We start from the raw sequence: 16,053 nt of genomic DNA, 5'->3' as shown, positions 1-16,053 counted from the left end.
AAACCATGATCCCAGGGTGTGGACATAACATTAAGCTGAGGATCATGGGATTTCCCCCTTATGCCAGGGGAGAAACCTAGTAGAAATTATCTCCATATTCATAGTAAACCATTAACTATGATTTACCATGATAGGCAAACAAGACCACTGTTTTGTTTTGTTTTGCTTTGCTTGTTTAATTTTTTTTTGTAATTGATATTTTTGTTTCCATTTCTCCTTGTTTAGAAATAAACTCAAGGTGAGTAACAAAGAAGAGAGAGAGAGAGAGAGAGTGTATTAAAAAAATAAACACACTTTCCATATTTCTTGTTGCCTTCATCCTCCATAACTAATTGTTCTGATTTTTTCTAAGGAACACTTAAACATTGGAGTTATACATCTCCTTTAGAAGAAGTTGACCTTGTACACAATGCATTCTCCATAATCAAAACTGGAAGGGAAACGGCTACAATGTTAGACACTCTTATTTGAGATTAAACATAACTGAACTCAAATAAGTATGCAAAGCTTGGGACTGTATGGTTGCAACCTGCAGTGCATTTAATCTGCAGCAATACTTCCACTGATTTTAGTGAGTTGCTACTACAACGTTTTACCTCTCTGACGAAGAAAAACAAGTTTATAAGACAGTTCATGCTTTCAGGTTTATTCTAATAAGGCAAAAAAATTGGATATAATTTTCCAGGATGTCAAAATAAACCAACATATAATGAATGACTCCATGTGTGAGGGACAAGGGGTATCGCGAAGCCCCTCCCCTCCTGAGTTCCAGCCCAGCCCCGAGCGAGGCTGAAAAGAGGGAAAGCTCCAGCTCAAGTGGGGAAACAGGAAGTGGTGTCCAAGGCTCTGGCAGGGTAGAAGAGCCATCGTCCCAGGTGGGACAGGAAGGGGGAAGGAAGGGGGGCAGACCCGTCCCCCCAACTCCGGAATTGCGCAGAAAGCATCGGGGGAAGAGGATGGGTCTCCCCAAGTTGTTATGCTGGCGCAAGACGCGCCAAAAGCCACTTGGAGGTTCTGATTCAAGCTGAGCAGATGTGTCTTTGTAAATAGCACTGCCATTAGCACTGTAAATACTCAGCACCAATAAAAGATAAAATGCAGAGCTGTGTAGAGTCGTTACTCTGAAGTAGCCCACTCCGGCCACCGTGACACCATGCTTCCATACACCGCATTTAACAGACACAAAACCATGGTTACAACCCCCACCATATTTCCTAGCAATTCTTTCAATGATTTGAGTCTGCAGTAATGGGGAAACACAAGGAATGGTTCTGAAAACATGACATTACGGTTCAGACGTTTCTTTGGAATTCGTGCAAAATGTGCTAGGTACTCCATTACTCTTTTCTTCCCTGGCCTACTCAGAAATCTATGCAAACCGAGGTGGGGTGAGGAATCAGCTGCTGAAGTTCATTAAATCTTCTCCTAGTTGTAAGGCATGTTGATGGTTTTAAGTGTCTAGACATCGTTGAAATAACTGTGGCATAGTTAGTTCCTTTTTCCATCCTATACGTGAAAAATGCTGGAAGCAGATATCTTTGGTGTCATAACTGCATTATAGTAGGAATTGGGAAGTGGAAACCTCTGGGCCAAATCTAACCCCTGTGGGATTCTGTCCTTGTTAGTTTCCAAGTCAGAGCCATGAGAGGCAACAAGAAAGTTGAACCTGAAGCCCACCCACCACCACTTCCTTGGGTTTTTCCTCCAGAAAATCCAATTCCTGACTATGAGTCAGGCCATTTTATCACAGTGTGCCCTGCCTTATTCTCTCCGCCATATTACCCATCAATGAAAAAAGCACTGTACAAGTAACAAATTATACTCTGACTACCAGTAACAAATTATACTCCGACGCGGGTGGTGCTGTGGGTTAAAACACAGAGCCTAGGGCTTGCCGATCAGAAGGTTGGCGGTTCAAATCCCCGCGACAGGGTGAGCTCCTGATGCTTGGTCCCAGCTCCTGCCAACCTAGCAGTTCAAAAGCACGTCAAAGTGCAAGTAGATAAATAGGTATCGCTACAGCAGGAAGGTAAACGGCGTTTCCGTGCGCTGCTCTGGTTTGCCAGAAGCGCCTTTGTCATGCTGGCCACATGACCTGGAAGCTGTACGCCGGCTCCCTCGGCCAATAACACAAGATGAGCACTGCAAACCCAGAGTTGGTCACAACTGGACCTAATGGTCCCTTTACCTTTACCACAACCTAGCTGGAAAGCAAATATCTAATCAGTTGGTTCCTTCAAGTTTTGGAAGACTTTGAAATGGAAAGAAAGAAAGAAAAAGCAATCTCCAAATCAGTAGATGAACTAAAACTGCAGCTCACTGATGAGCAAGGACCAATATTTCTGGCGAGGAGGTGGGAAGCAGCCTTAGCCTCCCCAGCCCTTTGCTCTCTCTCTCTCTCTCTCTCTCTCTCTCTCTCTCTCTCTCTCTCCCTGAGTGTGTTCAACCCTTTTGCATCTCAGGACATAGTAAACCATAGTATTAATGTGCCACAAGGCTCTCTGGTGTTGTAAACATGCTTACCTTTCTGGAAGCTCTTTAAGATGGGTTAGAATCCTTTTCTTTTAAAAAGAGCCATCTGTCTGGAACTGTCAGAACAAACAATGGAAGGGCACATTCTATGAAAGGTTCAGCATCCATGGAAAAGGCAGCAGACGGTGACTCCGCTATGGATGCATGCACACTATCCCTTCAAAGCACATCTGAAGCACCTTTGTTCCCTCAAAGGATTATGGGTGCTGTAGTTTCTAATGGGTTGTTGGGAACAGTAACTGTCAGAGGCAAAGTACAGAGCCCAGAATTCTTTGAGGGGGAAAACGTGCATCGAATGTACTCAAAAGGTATAGTGAGTACACAGCCTTAGACAACATTTTAAAAAACTTTTCTGCTTCTTCCCAAGAGGATCAACGAGGTTCTACCTGCCCCAACTCTTCCTTCTTCCTCACCATCTTTGAATCCTCAACAGCGCGTTAATTGTACAAGGCCTTCAAGACAACCTATTGTGCAAAGCTGTCCTACTTGTTTGTGATCATTGCATGGCAGAATTTAGAAGAGAAAGGGGTGTTCTGGCCCTCTCCCATCCCCACCTGGATTAAGGCCATAACACACTCTCAAAGGAGAGAGGAAAAAGTCACACATTAAATTTGTCCGGCTGCAACCCTATGGACGCTCATTTGGGAGTAAAACGCACTGAATTCAGAGGGACCCACTTCTGTGTGAACATGCACAGATGAAAAATCCCCTTAAGGTCCCCATTGTGAGACTTGCACAAAGGATAAACAGTATCTCAGGCTGCTAAAATGCCAGTTGAAGTAGAGGATAAAGGAGAACCAGCTGGAGCTTTCAATGGGCCTTTGACAAACTCCTCACAATTAGCTACTGAAGAAACCAAGTAATCAGGGAGCGAGGTAAAGCATTACTTTAAAAAAAGGGGGAGGTGGAAACTCAAAACTCAACTAGGAACACAGAAACAATGGCAAATGTTGCCGTCATCAATCTGAAGATTCAAGATGTCATATCAGAGTCAAAGCTGATTAACATGTCAATTGAAAGAGAGAGAGAGAGAGAGAGAGAGAGAGAGAGAGAGAGAGAGAGAGAAAGGTTGCAAAATAGCCTAACCCAGAAAAGGACACATTGGATTAGGGTTGATGGGACACAGGCACCTCCTTTCAGATGTCGCTACAGTGCTCCCACTGATGGTCTTATCTGATCTGCAAGAGCCTTTTTTCAAATAAAGCAACTTATTGCATCACGAAAACTGCTGTGAGAGAACTGGCCCTCATTTAAGATAAGAGAGGAGCAATGACGCTATAGCATTTTAAACTGAATTCCTGAACATTATCAGCTTGAGGGTCCACTCAACTTCAGTTGACCCTGGTCCCATGCACACCATCAAAACCATGTAATTGCAGGATTGCATGCTGGCTCTTGGGGGGGACGGACGGGACACAATCACACACACAGCAACACAAAACACATTATTCACAGATTCTTCTCAGAAATTCCGCACTAGTGGTAGCTCACCTCCATCAGAGGGAGAAGAGCTGGAGGCAGGCAGCAATAGGCAGCTTTGGAAGGGGAGACACAATCCTTGAACTCAAAAAAAATGTCTCCTCTTCTCCCTCCTATTGCTGCACCCAGAGGTTCCTCACTGTAGAATTATAACCTGCAAACTTGGGATGTTTTGTGGAGAGGGGCTGCCGGGGGTGGTGCTATTTACTGACTATGGATTACTATCTTGGGACCTTATGCATTTCTTCTGCAGATTGGGGAATCAGTATCTCACTATGGAAACCCAAGTTCATATCCCCACTCAGCCTTGGAAGCTTACCCAGTGACATTGAGCCAGTTACTCTGCCTCAGGCAAACCCACCTTACAATGAATTGGTGTGGGTAGGGGAAAACGTAACCATTTATGCCATCTTAAGCTCTTGGAATAAGGTGGAACGTGAATTTAATTACAGTACTTAAATTTACTTTTGGTCCCATGGCAACTCTCCCAAACCTCCCCTTGCTAGCTAGCTACTTATTTATTTCATTTGTATCCCACTTTTTTCTCCAAGGAGCTCAAGGCAGTCTAATCATCTAATCCCCACAACAACCCTGTGAGGTAGGTTAGGCTAAGAGGCAGTGGCTGGCCCAAGGTGACTCAGTGAGCTTCATGGCCAAATGGGGATTTGAACCCTGGTCTCCCCCAGGCTGACACTCTAACCACTGCAGTGGCAGCAAATTTCTATTTTGAATTTCCTGTCTTGAAGCAGAGGCTCTTATCCACCGTATTACCACTGCAAACCTAACTCAGTAAAATGAGAATTGAAGAGCCACCTTCGCAGAATAGAAATAGGCTTAGGAACTAGAGCATGGTGGAAGAAAACATACTCCCTATCATATTTCAACACCGATTTATATTATTCTGCTTTTTTAAAAAAAGAAGAAGTAGTAGTAATTATGGAACTTATCCCACAAGTATGAAGCACGCAGTTTTGTAACCAGATCTGCATATTCTCCATCCTACACTGAATAGGATGCTGTCAAGGTGACAATGTGCTGTGCAATTGCTCTTTTCTTAAAAAAAAAAACTTTTTAAAAAGCTGGTTTAATGATTAATCCTGCTTCAGCTTTTATAAAAGGGTTTCTAACCATCTTCTGTATTACACTACAGCTTTTTTAAAAAAAAGCGAAGTATTTAAAATTTGAAGAAGGGATACTAAAACGGGGAGGAAGCCGTTTTGCCCAATTATCTCTACATTGTGCACACCAAACACACTCCAATAGGATATTTCACACTAGAATCTAGCGACTCGTTATGGACTAGTCTCATCTCATTGTGTCCAACCAGACCTTACAAGTATACATGGCTAGCACCAGCCTACATTTCCTCAATAACATGTAGTACAGCCACAGTCAACCTTTACACACCTGGAATGCATCTTTAACTCTAATCTATACTTCACGGCACAATGACAACAAGGCCATATTGCACCACAAGCGAGTTCTTGCTGCAAGGACAGGGCATGTCCCTTTTTGCCTCCAACGTTTCCCCAAGGATTTGGATCATCTTATATTGAAGTGGGCGTGAAGAAAGGCCAACAACTGTGCACTTCAGAACTCTGCAGACTTCAGAAAGATGTGTTTAACCACACGGGTGGGGGCCTCCCCCCACCTCCATAGATAAACCACTTCCATCCTTTGACTGTGAACTGATGCAACTTAGCCACAATCAAAGGGTTTGTTTTAATTAGAGAAACTTAGTGTTGGTCTGGTCTTCTAACAGCTGTTGCCGTCGGTCCTTCAGCTTGGTGGGAAGAGCCAATTTATAGTACAGGCTCAGTGGTCAGATCATCTGCTTTGCATGCAGAAGGTCACAGGTTCAATCCCTAGGATCTCCTGCTACATCCTCATCCTTCTGTACACGCCCAGCTTGCAACTTAGGTAAAGGTAAAGGGACCCATGACAGTTTAGTCCAGTCATGAACGACTCTGGGGTTGCGGCGCTCATCTCGTTTTACTGGCCGAGGGAGCCAACGTTTGTCTGCAGACAGTTTTTCCAGGTCATGTGGCCAGCATGACTAAACCGCTTCTGGCGAAACCAGAGCAGCGCACGGAAACGCCATTTACCTTCCCGCCGGAGTGGTACCTATTTATCTACTTGAACTTTGACGTGCTTTTGAACTGCTAGGTTGGCAGGAGCTGGGACTGAGCAATGGGAGCTCACCCCGTTGTGGGGATAGGTTCAGTGGTTTAGACCACAGCGCCACCCACGTCCCAGCTTGCAACTTAACCCATTTTTAAAAGGAATTGGGAAGTAGTAGCAGCAGCTGCTATGACCTGAAGGGTGTGGAATGTGATCCTTTTTGTAGACTATGGTGGTGAAGGTGTAGGGGTAGGGGTAGGTGTGTGTGTGTGTGTGTGTGTGTTTCATCTACCAGTCTCACAATGGCTGTTGTAAACACCTTGCAAACCAACCTGGAATTGCCTCAGCCAGTTATCATCTCTATCTTATTCTCGATCTCAGGTTCCTTGGGAGCAACATATCACCATCAGAACCACAACGAACTCAGACAGCTTTCGCCAGTTTTTGCCCCCAGTCGCAAACCACTGCGTTAACATTGGCTAACATGAGGTCAAGTCTTGCATTTAGAAACAGGTTCTGGCAAGTATTGCATCCTCTCCATGCTGATATCCTGGGTGAAGTTTGTTCTGTTATTTGTCATGAACCCTCACAAGCTTATCACATCATTGTGAATCACTCACCACCTGTCCATCTGGTTTACTGTAAAAGCTACAAATTCTTTAAAGGGGCACATTTCACACTGAAGGGTTCTTGTTAGTACCCTGGGAGAAAGCAATTGCTATAAGAGGAAGCGTAAACCTGGTTCTGCCTGCATAGATGAAATGTGTACGAAATAGATTGTGAATCACATGAACTTTGTTCAACTACAATTCCAAAATGAACACATGTGTAATCTACATATGCAAAGATATTCATGTGGTTTGCCTGCACAAACTCAAATGAGGCAGTTCATCTCAGAACACAGAGAACCTGTGCCACTTTTATTGACTGTATAGGTTGCATGGACTGATCAAACCATACATTAAGCCTAGAAAAGAGGAGACTGAGAGGAGATATGATAGCCATCTTCAAATATCTCAAGGGCTGTCATATGAAAGGGAGAGTAGGACTCGAACCAATGGCTTCAAGTTACAAGAAAGGAAATTCCCATTAAACATGAGGAAGAACTTTCTGACAGCAAGAGCTGTTTGACGGTGCAACAGACTCCCTCGGGAGGTTGTGGACTCTCCTTCCTTGGAGGGTTTTAAGCAGAGGTTGGATGGCCATCTGTCATGAATGTTTCAGTTGAGATTCCTGCATTTCAGGGGATTTGACTAGAGGACCCTTGCAGCCTCTTCCAACTCTACAATTCTATGATCCAAACAGGCTCGTAATGAAGATTTCTTGGAACACAGCAAATGATGAACTTCAAAAACCCCCAGCAATTTTAAAATTTTATTTCAGTCACCTTTAGATGACAAGCCCTTGCATATTCTAGAAAAGCTGTTCCTAATTAGGGGTTCGGGGACCCCTGGGGGTCCACAGAACGCACCCGGGGCCTGCGACCCATCCCTTGCCTCCCCCCAAACTATTTTTTTGTCATTTTTGCATGGTCTGGTTTTTTTAAAAAATCCTTTGCTTATTAGGGTCTACCCCACATTTTGTTCAAATAATTGCTTTGCAGAGGTAACTACCATAAAGTTACCAAAATTTTCAAAAGTAGGGGGTCCGTGGCTTGGTTTCTGAAAAAGAGGAGGTCCTCAATACTTAGCTAATTGGGAACCACTGTTCTAGAAGGTTTGTTGAATGGGGACAAGTGCAAATATAAATCTGCATGGAACTCTGGTTGGCACTTCATACATCTGATGAAGTGGACTGTAGTCCTCTAATGCTTATGGCATAATAAGTCTGTTAGTCATTAAAGGTGCTATAAGACTCTCAGTTGGTAAAAGCATGAGACTCTTAATCTCAGGTCTGTGGGTTCAAGTCACACGTTGGGCATTCCTGCATTGCAAGGGGTTGGACTAGATGACCCTCGTAGTCCCTTCCAATTCTATGGTTCTTTGATTCTTGTTGTTTCCAGTGGGCGACAGCCTTATAAATCAATGCCAGCAGTGTAGAGGAAAAAACTGTCACTCTTGAAATAGCTCTTGGAAATCATTTCCATTCAGGAAAAAAAGACCTGTTTTCAGCAATAAGAACTATGGTCTCAAAAGGCTTAGGAACACATTTTGTTCAGACAATCATCAGCCTCCGTGAAACGCTGTTCTTTATTCTGAAAATGAACACTTTGGCTGCAGTTGGCTAATTTCCCACCTTCTCTTAACAAAAGCATTACCAAAAAAAATTTAAAAACCCTTTCTCCACTGTAGTTTTGAGACACGCTCAATATCTGTAGGCTTACGAAACGCAGAGACTGCAACACCAAAAGGAAATGAAGTTTAAAAAGGGAAATGAACAGTGCCATATTGAACAGATTACAGCACAGATTGGTCAACAGATGCAGCCCGTTGGAACAGTCACTCCCTTTCACTCCTAAAGAAACCAAATGTAAACAGAGAGCAAGAGGGCATATCAATTGTGAATGAAGGAATATGCTTCACAGCGACCATTCAGGGTTCCCCCCCTCCTCCCCTGCTGCCAATAATGGGAAGCACCTGTACCTCGGGGTTGCCGCTGAAATAGTAATGATGAGCTGCTCATCTGTTAATGCATTTGCAAAGCCCCATTGCTTAATAAACGACAGTTTCCTGAAAGCTCTGGACATCAACCCAGAGGCAAGAAGCAGCGATTCACTAACACCCAAAAGTAATCCCACGATTTTCATGGATATAGCATAACGTAGGATGCTGCCTTACTGCAGGTGAGACTGGTTGCCTTTCTTGCCTAATATTGGCAGAAACTCTCCAGTTCATGGGTAGGCAAACTAAGGCCCGGGGGGCCGGATCTGGCCCAATCGCCTTCTAAATCCGGCCCGCGGATGGTCTGGGAATCAGCGTGTTCTTACATGAGTAGAATGTGTCCTTTTGTTTATTTGGGTTATTTGTGGGGCATAGGAATTCATCCCCCCCAAAAAAAACCCAGTCTGGCCCCCCACAAGGTCTGACAGACAGTGGACCGGTCCCCTGCTGAAAAAGTTTGCTGACCCCTGCCTAGTATCTCATCTGAGGCAGAGATCATTCCTATCATTTGCTACCAGGCCCTTTTAAAAAAACTGGCGATGCCAATGATTGGACCTGAGACCAAGTACAAGCAAAGGAAGTGCTCTACCACTAAGTCATAGCGTCCCTCCCCTCACCTATGATTTATTGACAGTCCAGGAAACGACTTAACCACATGAAACAATGCTGAGCTGGGCCTCTGAGGGTGTGCGGAGTGCATATCTCTTAAATAACCACCGGCATCTTCTGCACCACTGAGATTAAGGGTTTTCAGCTACGACATCTCTGAGCTTTATTCAACATTATACATACTTTTATACATACTTGAAGACCTACTTCAACCACAAATCCATTAATTTCAGTAGGTCAAGCAGAATTTAGTTGGATTCAACCCTCCCCCTCTCTATATGTTTAATGTCTGTCCTAATATCAGAGTAGGATGCCTGCAATGTTTGATACCTGTTACATGCCCAGTCGATTTAGGCTATAACCCTAGCACCCTTCCTTACCGGAAAGTAAGTCTCACTGAACAGAGCGGGACTTAACTTCTGAATATGCTGTACAGTGGTACCTCCGGTTATGAAATTAATTCGTTCCGGAGGTCCGTTCTTAAGCCAAAACTGCTCGTAACATGAGGCGCCTTTTTTGCTAATGGCGCCTCCCGCTGCTGCCACGCTGCCGGTGCGCAACTTCCGCTCGCATCCCGGTACAAAGTTCGCAACCGGGGGCATCTACTTCTGGGTTAGCAGAGCTCGTAACTCGCAGCATTCGCAAGGAGGACGGTACGTAACACAAGGTTCCACTGTATAGCACGGATGGGGAAGTTGCAGCTTTCAAGATGTTGCTGCACTACAACTCCCATCATCCCTGCCACTGGCTGGGGCTGATGGGAGCTGGAGTCCAATACTGTCTGGTGGGCCACAGGTTCCCTACAGTATTCCTACTTGTATACGACTGTACTGTTAAGTTTTGACCAGTTAAAAAGAAGTGCTGCCATGCAAGACATTTGAAGGCATAAAGCTAAAAAGACTTCATGCTTTTTTCTTCATTTATTTATGCAAACCCATTTGATCAATCAACTAAATCTTTGTTTAAATAAAGCACTCTGAAATAAGGGACGTTTAAATATACAATTGACCCAGAGGAGAGATTGAACAGGGAGATACCACGACTGAAGACTGCCGGAAACCTACCCTATATCTTCCCAAGAGAGCTTCTGCTTGTAGTCTATGTACCCACCATACATTTAAAGTGCACACCCACACCCTGGGAACTGTAGTTTGTTAAGGGTCCTGGCTATTGTAGCTCTGTAGTGATTAAATTACAGTTCCCAGGATTCTTTGGTGGTTGCTCATTAGAGAGGAAGAACACTCTGGATATGCTCAGAGGCAAAGAAACATAATAAGCACTAAAAATTTTTAATCAATTGGTTTGACTGAAAACTTCTTTTTAAAGTCAATTAAAAAGAGACTTTGTTAACACATTATTTAAAGAGACATTATTTTTCAGTATGAATTATAAGGAGAGTCAGTGCCATCTTAGGAGAGGTGGTTCTGCTTTCATTCTCATGCAGGAGAGAATGCCTCAAATGCATCACAAAGAACCAACCAAGAATGTTCTTTTTTCCCTTTACAGAAGGACCAGGGCCGTTCTTCTGCTCCTATGCAAGAGCATGTAGATTTCATCAAACAAGTTCTTAAACTCAACCAACAACCTTAATGTTGATTTGATCTGAGCAATTACCATAATAGCATCAGATAATGGCCAAGATTCAAAATTTAGTATGGAGACAAATTTCATTAGGATCTTAATGCTCAGCTTGCTGGCTGTAAGCCCCACTGAAGGCACAGGGTTCCTTTCTTCTGAGTGCTGCATAGGACTCTACTGGGTGCTATACATGTGTATGTGTGTGTGTGTGTATGTATGTGTGTGTAAATACTGTATATATAAACACACACACACACACATATATATGTCTGTGTGTATTTCTTAACACAAAAATAATCTCAGTACATCCAAAAGGTTTTGAAAGGATGCCCCTCATCTTCCACAGTTCACACACACACACACACAAAATCTCCCCAGCCCCATTCCATCAGCTGCCAATGAGATCCACCTGGGCTACTAAAAGATGCAAGGATCAAAGCCTTCCTCCCCTACTCCACAGTTTTGTGAGGAGAGGCGGACAAAGTGGGGGCTAGAGGTGTCTGCAGACCGTGCATGCTCAGAGGCACTCTTGTTTTCTGTCTTCAGATCCCTGAGTTTAAAAAAAAAAGGGAGAGGGGGAAGACGAAGGGGCAATGCTACCTTTTCCTAATCCCCTTATTCTATTGCCCTGGAAGCCCCAACCAGTCAATTAGCGCATCGCAACCTCTTTTTCTTCCCCGACCACAAGAACACCGACCAAACAAGCAACCTGGCCAGATATCTGGGGTCCTGCGGAGGAGGGAGGTCCGCGCGCAAAAGTTAGGAGGGGGCGGCGGCGCGTGCGCAAAGCCCTCACGACGCCCCCACCTTTTGACGCTGTGTGAGAGTTAAGCACACTTGTCCGAAGCGTCTAAGACTCTAAGGTACCGGGCGCTTCTCGCAGCGCCCACGGCGCACGGAGCCAACAGCCCCCAAACTCACCTCTGCCGCTGCCGCCGCTGCTTATCCGGCCCGGACTTCGGCGCTGTCCTCGGCTCGGGATTTTGCCTACCCTGCCTGCGTGCGTAGGTGGGTGTGCGAGAAAGAGAGGAGAGCCCAAGCCGAAGGGGTGAGTCAAAAGCGGAAAGGCGCTGCCTGCTCGACGTGCGGGTGCCGCCCCTGCCCTCTAGCGGCGTCGGCTCCCCCGGAGGCGCGGCCACACTCCCGCCTCGCCAAGCACGACTGCAGCGGGGCCAGAGAGGAGGGAAGGCGCGCTTCGCCTGCCTCTGCGGTGGGAACCGAGGCAGGTGCTTCAGGGGAGGGGCCTGGGGAAACCCCGCCTCTAGTTGCGCGTTGCGCGCCTGGCGATTGGCAGCCCGTTCCTTCCCCTTTCTATAAGCCCACGTGGAGCTGCAGAATGAGGTGGGAACACGAGGGTCGGGGCGCAGCGGTCCAGAGCTTGGAAATTTAGAGTTGTAAGCATGACCTTAGCGGGGGGGGGCAGGGAGGGGCAGCTGGCCCCCATTAAAAAAATTAATAAAAATACATAGCAAACTGAGGTTCTGCCCGCCACCTAACAAAAATCCTGGCTATGCCCATGGTTGGAAGGGACCCCAAAGCACCTGCAAACCCCTGCAGCAGAGAAATCACAAGGAAAGAATCCCTGATCAATGGCCATCCAACCTGTTCTTTTTTATTTAAAAAAAGCTCCAATGAAGGGTAGTCCACCACTTTCTGAGGCAGTCCCTTACATTGTCCAACAGCTCTTGCCTTCAGAAAGTTCTTCCTAATGTTTATGTGGAATCTCCTTTATTGTTACCAGAATCCATTGGTTTGAGCTGCAGAAAACAAGCTTGCTTCATCTTCCATGTGACAGCTCTTCAGGTATTTCAAGACAGGTATCATATCATATCATATCACTTCTCAGTCTTCTCCAGGCTAAACATATCCCTTCCTCAACCTTTCCTCACAAGGCTTGGTTTCCAGACCTTTGGTCATCTTAGTCACCCTCCTCTGCATTTGTCCTAGCATGTCATTTGAGGTTACGCCTAGATCATACTGGTACTCAGCACCCGCAGTGCATTGCCTAAGATGAGCTCTGGCCAGTTTATATGAAATTGTAGTCCAAAACATCTGAAGGGCACCAGGTTGGTGAAACCTCCTCTAAATAATGTTGTCCAACCCTGCAAAACATATAATTATTTCTTATTTAAGTCCAGGCCTTTTGTGACTTGGTTTCGTTTCTTCTGAAAATGCATCCAATTAGAAACACCCAGCTTGCTCATATCCCCAGGTAACCCCCCCCCATCCCCCTGAATGCTGGTGTCTATTTAACAAAGAATCCTTTTATCTGCTGGCCTTCACAACCTGATTGAGCTCTTATTTCTGTAGCAGACATTCATTCCCATGCCCATAAAAGGATAACCAGTCGTGATCAGCTTCATTTTATAACAAAAAAAAAACCCAAAACAGAAAAACACCCAACCAATATCTTGTTCTGAAATTTTCTTGCTCTAGATACCAATAGAGCCCAGCTCTCTGGAGACCCTGGCCCTTATCTCTCAAGCTAGAACTCTTATGTGTGGCAGGAGAGGTAGGCAGGGATGACTTACGGTATTGAGTGTCCTATTTCAAGGAGGGGTGGCTCATGCATGAGGCGAGGTGAGGCCATTTACTTCAGGCGGGGGAGATGGCTTCAGGCCTCTTCTGTTGCACCACTGCCAGCCCTCCCCCCCGGCTTCCCACACCACCAATACAGTGCTGTTACCCTCACCACTGCTGCTGTATTATGGCAGCAGTGCAGGCACAACCACAGGTGAGGGTACAGTTGCTGTGATGGGGTTGGCAGCAGCACAGGCACAACAGAATGGGCAGGGAGGGGGCGAGGACACTGATATGTGGCGGCAGTGGGGGGGCATTGGGGCATTTTTCCTACAGTGGCAAAACATCTCAAGCCAGCCCTGACCCTGGTCTCCTAGATTAGGCCACACCCACACCATATACAGTGGTGCCTCGCTAGACGAATTTAATTCGTTCCACGGGTCTTTTGTTATAACGAAAAATTCGTCTAGCGAATCCCATAGGAATGCATTGAAATTTTTTTGAATTTTTTTTTTTTGCCCATAGGAACGCATTAATTGAATTCCAATGCATTCCTTTGGGAAACTGCGATTCGCTAGACGAATTTTTCATAAAACGAATTCGTCTAGCGAGGCAACCTCGGCTCGAAAAAATCCTTTCGTTAAGCGGAAATTTCGTTAAGCAGGGCATTCGTTAAGCGAGGCACCACTGTATTTAAAGTACAGTGATGTCACTTTAAATGATGCTCATGGCTTCCCCCAAATAATTATGGGAGCTGTGGTTTATTAAGAGTGCTGAGGGCTGCTTGGAGACCCCCTTTCCCCCTCAAAGCTTTCAATCCACATAGTAGTTTAATAATCAATCCCTCTTCCCATGGAACTCTGGAACTGGTAGCTCAGGGGGCTGGGAATAGGGTCTCCTAGCAATTGTCAGCATCCTTAACAAACTTTAGCACCCAGGATAATTTGGCAGAAGTCATGACTGTTCAAAGAGATATCTTACTGCTGCATTAAATGTTGGTGTGGTCGTGACCTTAGAATGACACCCATTGGACATGTGGCAGTCAGCTGGGTTGCCGGATACCGGTGACACATCATCTTCTCTAGAGTGCCTTCTGAATTTCATTAATACAAGCCGGAATACAAGGAACATTCACCAGCTGTTCTCCAAGCAAAAAGACAAAAACTGCCTTTGAGACCTCCTGCCTGAGGTGCCCTTTAGTAGGAAGGCAGGTGGTATTGATAGCCACACATAAGACAAGTTCTGCTGTGTCAGACCAAGGGTCTATTTAGTCTGGCCTGCAGCTTCCCACAGTGCCTAACCCAGGCATCCCCAGACTTCGGCCCTCTAGATGTTTTGGACTACAATTACCATCTTCCCTGACCACTGGTCCTGTTAGCTAGGGATCATGGGAGTTGTAGATCAAAACATCTGGAGGGCCGCAGTTTGGGGATGCCTGGCCTAACCAGATTCCTCCAGAAACCCACAAGCAGTTTGAAGGTAACAGCAGTGCCTGTGCTGTCACTCCCCAGCAACTGGTGTTCAATTACAGTGAAACTCAGTTATGTTCAACTTTTCACGGGCAATAGTTTTGATAGATCTGTCCTTCATGGGTTTGTCTGTTTTCCCCTATAATGCCAACTAAGCTAGTGACCATCGTCATCTCCTCTTGTGACACTGACCTTTTGCCAACTTCCGTCTGTGTTTGGGCAAGGCATAGGCAGCTTAACGGCCATTCCTTTTGCCCAGAGAACCCTAGGAAGCTATTGTAGTTTTGTGAAGGGTGGACAAGATTCTTTGATGTCCAAAAACTGGGCATGGTCACCCATGCTCTGGCAGTGTATGTGCATGCACAAACAGGCATTGGTTTTTAAAAAACCAATCAAGCAAGTGTTACAGGTAGGTAGCTGTGTTGGTCTGACGTAGTCAAAAAATTTTTTTTTAAAAAATCCTTCCAGTAGCACCTTAGAGAGCAACTAAGTTTGTCATAGGTATGAGCTTTCGTGTGCATGCACACTTCTTCAGATACACTGGTGATTTCTGTTTCAGTGTATCTGAAGAAGTGTGCATGCACATGAAAGCTCATACCTATGACAAACTTAGTTGCTCTCTAAGGTGCTACTGGAAGGATTTTTTTATTTTGTTTCAATCAAGCAAGAGACAGCAGTTCCACATTGGGAAGGCAGGAGATACCAATAAAAATTGGATCAAGCTCTCTCCTCCTTTCCCAGATAAGATTAGCAACAGCAACTCCTGACAGTCTTTGACTACGTACAGCCTCCACTTCCAGACCATGCTTTTCATTTTCAGGAGACCAGCTCACTGCTGTATTCCCAAGTCTAACCATTTAACAGAGCAGAGCAGATCAGAGATGCGCGATCAGAGCAAGTTGGAGTGCTCATGAAACTGCTCCACTGTTTCCCAAGTGCTGGCAGAGAGCAGATCAAAGAACTAATTCCTGCTTCCAGAGTGCTTGGAGAGCATCCCCCTTCTGGTGATCTAGCTAAGAAATCTGTAGGAACACTGGAAGCTGCTTTCTTCTGAGTCAGACCATTAAGCTCAGTAATGTCCACCCTGTTGGAGGCAGTATGCCTCTGAATACCAGCTGTTGAGAATCACAGCTAAGTGTAAACTG

The 16,053-nt window shown here is 45.3% G+C and overlaps 1 protein-coding gene across 5 annotated transcripts in view; it reads right to left on the bottom strand.

The window, feature by feature from the left end:
• Nucleotides 1-12,098, bottom strand: part of ADCY7 (adenylate cyclase 7) — a 92,875-nt gene extending 80,777 nt beyond the window's left edge. For 4 of the 5 annotated variants that reach the window (XR_015950504.1, XM_088671862.1, XM_035117183.3 and 1 more), the window contains exon 1: nt 11,841-12,078. The gene's annotated coding sequence lies outside the window, so the exon portion shown is untranslated. Of the gene's footprint in view, nt 1-11,840 lie in introns of all 5 variants that reach the window. The other variant, XM_088671863.1, reaches the window with a different exon arrangement.
• Nucleotides 12,099-16,053: the final 3,955 nt, after the last annotated feature.

The sequence above is a fragment of the Zootoca vivipara genome, chromosome 6 (assembly GCF_965207765.1).
Source record: "Zootoca vivipara chromosome 6, rZooViv2.hap1.1, whole genome shotgun sequence".
Taxonomy (NCBI): Eukaryota; Metazoa; Chordata; class Lepidosauria; order Squamata; family Lacertidae; genus Zootoca; species Zootoca vivipara.
The sequence above is the reverse complement of the archived record's forward strand: the minus strand, read 5'-3'. Positions and strand labels throughout refer to the sequence as shown.